At 55.8% G+C, this 3,341-nt stretch overlaps 1 long non-coding RNA gene across 1 annotated transcript; it reads right to left on the bottom strand.

Moving 5' to 3' along the window:
* Positions 1 to 609: 609 nt before the first annotated feature.
* Positions 610 to 3,329, bottom strand: LOC109293902. The gene is made up of 3 exons (XR_002096426.1): positions 2,947 to 3,329; positions 2,702 to 2,770; positions 610 to 1,550 (listed from the first exon to the last, which is right to left on the bottom strand). It is a non-coding gene; the product is annotated as an uncharacterized LOC109293902 (long non-coding RNA).
* Between the last annotated feature and the right edge of the window lie 12 nt (positions 3,330 to 3,341).

The raw sequence follows: 3,341 nt of genomic DNA, 5'->3' as shown, positions 1-3,341 counted from the left end.
TGGGCGGGAGGAGCTCCTGGCACCATGGTGCAGGCGGTTCCTCCCCGCACTCATCCCGCCCGGGCTGCCAGGCACCAGGCAGAGCTCGCTGCCTGCAATCAAGGCTGCTCTAGCCTGGCATCCTTAGCACTAATTGCAGCCCTGGGGTCAAGCCCTAGGAGGAGCTGGGCTCAGTGGGGGCTGCTCCTACCCTGCCAGCTCCGGCACTAAGTGCCCCCCACCTGGTGCAGACCTGGCCGTGGCTGCGGGCACCCCGCTGCAGCCCTGGTTGAAGGCTCCGGGCTGTTCAACGGCCTCGCCTGAGCCCTAGTCCGTGCTCGCACCTCCTTGCGGCCATGGGCCCAGCTCGGCGGTTGTGGTCTGAGCCTGGCCCAGCCCGCGCTCCCTGTCCCAGCACAGCACCTAGTGCTGACAGCTGGGCAGGGGTCCGGGCAAGTCCCGGGCACTTGGGCCTGTCCCGGCGGCACTGAGGCCATGCTGGAGGCTGTGGTGGTGCCCGCAGGGCCGGGCTGGCTCGGGGCGGTGGAAAGCAGAGGCTCAGCCCCATGCAGCAGCAGGGAGCACCCCGGGCCCCATACGCCCCGCATCCCACAGGCTGCCTAGGCACACGGTCCCCCCCGGCCCTTCCACCCCATGCTCCGGCAGCTCCAGCCTAGGCCTTGCAGCGCCATGTAGGTTAAAACCAGTGGGGGGGTCTTGGCAGCCTGGTTTTTGGAGGCGCCGGGTCAGGGGTGAGCACTTTAGGAAACTTACTGCCCCGGAGGTGCTTCAAGCCAGCTCCTCCACGCTGCCACGGCCTAGTTAAAAGCAACAGCCGCATCAGAAGTCAGCTTTCCACCAGCGGTCGTCCAGCTTGTCGTGACGTGCGCGCGCACGGGGCCCCTCACCTGCAGGTTCCTGTTATAAATGACAATGAGACTTGACTTCACATCTGTACAATATTGCTTTCTTTCAGTTAACTCGTTTAAAACCTTTTCTCTCTCCCAGACAAAGGATCCTCCAGGAGACCTCAGAGGCCTGTCTTCCACGGTGGGAGGACTGCCACGGGCAAGATGTATGCAATGGACTCCCGTGTGTAATGCAGCCGTGCGGGCTACCAGGCCGCCTGCTGCCATTCCCAAACCACGCTGCATTAAAGCGCCAAAGGACGAGTCTGCTGTGCAGCAGCAACTCCTTCCCCCTGGCTTTTATTGAAGAGGGAAGGCATCGTGTTAGGCTCCATCCCGGCAGGGTGTCCTCTGGCCAGGCACAGTTATCACTCACTCTTCCAGAACATAAAGTATCCTGAAATGGTGCTGAAAGCTGTGCTAAGGAGGTGGGAGCACAGCATAGGTTACTTCTGCATGTCTTTAGGGTACGGTAGAGAGATACTAGCATCATGTGATGAGATGCTCAGTGAAATAAAGGTTTGTTCTGTGTAGTGTTGACTCGGTTGTGTCTTGTGTTATGTTTCTGACTTCACACCAACGTGGAAGTACGAGCAGAAAAGGCTGCTTTATGTTCTTTGCAGGAAGGGCTGTCTCATTCTGCGCTCTCTCCAGGGAGAGTCACTGGAAACAACAGAGAGAGGTGCAGTAAACTTGGACTTAGGGCCAAAGACCTGCTCCGACCCAAGTTAGCCCCCTAGTCGCCTCGCTTGTGATGACTGCAGTAAAGGAGGCATTAAATACCTCGGCCTTCTCCGCATCAGACATTATTAGACTGACCGCTGGATTCATTAAGGGACCTACCTGCTCCTTGGTGTCCTCTTACTCTTAATACACTCAACGAATATTTTTTTTGGCTGCCTTTTACATCACTTGCTTAAAAGAGAGAGGCAGGTGACCATCCAGCCCAAGCACTGCAGCAGGAGAGAGACTGCAGAAATGTGAATTAATAAAAAGACGCCAGAGCCCAGAGCTGCTGTTGCACCACGATGGAGCTGGTGTCTCTGAGCTGGCTGTGCTCCGGCTCCCTGGGTGAATTTGTAAGTTAGCAAAATTGACTTCTCCTCCTCCCCTGCTGAGTCTGCAGCTAAGGAGCAATTACGGCTCTTCACCTTCTCCAGGATTTACCAAAATAAATGTACAATTGCAACTATGCCTCAAGACCTGGACTCCTCTACACCGCTACTTTTTATTTTGAAAGGATTCAGAATTTCTGCACAGATTTAGGATAGAGGATTTAGGCTGAGATTTTTCCAGGAGGTCTTGGGGAGTTCAACACCTTATACCCATACAAATCCATGGGAACTGGGCACCTAATTACCCTTGGCTCCTTGGAAAATCCCTGCTGTGATAACTTAACCAGATGCACTTTCTCCAACCTACTGCTCCAACACATGCGACGCACATCAAAATGCTGGATGAGTTTATAGCATAGTCCACCCCCCACCCGCTTTGCTTCACAGCAGGAGGCAGAAAAGCTGTTGTTCCCGGGGACTTACGTAGGCATAAAGAGTCTTGTGGATTTATGCCATCTTGTTGAGAAATCCTTGCTGCTGTTACCACTGTTTAGCTGGGATAGGCAGCCCGGTGGGGCACCTGTCACCCCCATCTCAGCTCACCAGCACATGCCGTGAGCACTGAGCTCACCAGCTGGCCGGCACGCGGTGGGCACCCCTTCCCCTCCCCATGGGGACAAGCACCCCTGCTGCTAGTCCCCTTGGCCCCTGCAGCTGAGTTAGGACGTGGGAGAGGGGGCAAGTGGTAGCAGTGCTCACCCCCTGGGCTCTGGAGCATGAAGAGGTCACGCAGGCCAACCCCAAGGGAGGACAGGACGCCAGTCCAGGCTCTTCTTGCAAACTGCTGGTGAAGGAGCACCCATAGCTTCCCTGGGCTTGTTCCACCATCCTACTGCTCTTACCGGCCTTACAGTAAGCCGCAGTGACGGGCTTTGGCTGCAAAACTAGCCCCAGGGGTTCACGTTTGACGCTGCCAGAAATAGACTGTCAGCAGGGACTTGGACCTGTAAGAAAGACCAGAGCTGCCCCGACATCATCTGAGGAAAGAGAAGCCAAGAAATGGGAAGTTTAGAGAGAGAAACGACAACGTGACATGACACGAGCACACAGCACGGAGAGGCCTGGCGTGCTGCTGTCTGCGCAAGAACCACGAACACCCCCAAACCGTGACCGTGTGATTGAAAAACCCTTTCTAGGTGGAGCATGAGCAACACCGAGGGACGACAGGCCTCTGGTTACACAGCTCTCAGTTGCTGGGGGCCAGGCCTTGCAAACAGTCTCTACTTTACAGTCCTGCTTTTTCACACAGCTGGAATGAGCCACTCATTTAATGAATAAGGAGACACTCTAGGCAGAGCGCGTCGCAGAATACATACAGCATCTCTTCCTTGCTGGCGCG

The sequence above is a fragment of the Gavialis gangeticus genome, unplaced genomic scaffold, assembly GCF_001723915.1.
Source record: "Gavialis gangeticus isolate Ggan-Ray unplaced genomic scaffold, GavGan_comp1, whole genome shotgun sequence".
Taxonomy (NCBI): domain Eukaryota; kingdom Metazoa; phylum Chordata; order Crocodylia; family Gavialidae; genus Gavialis; species Gavialis gangeticus.
The sequence above is the reverse complement of the archived record's forward strand: the minus strand, read 5'-3'. Positions and strand labels throughout refer to the sequence as shown.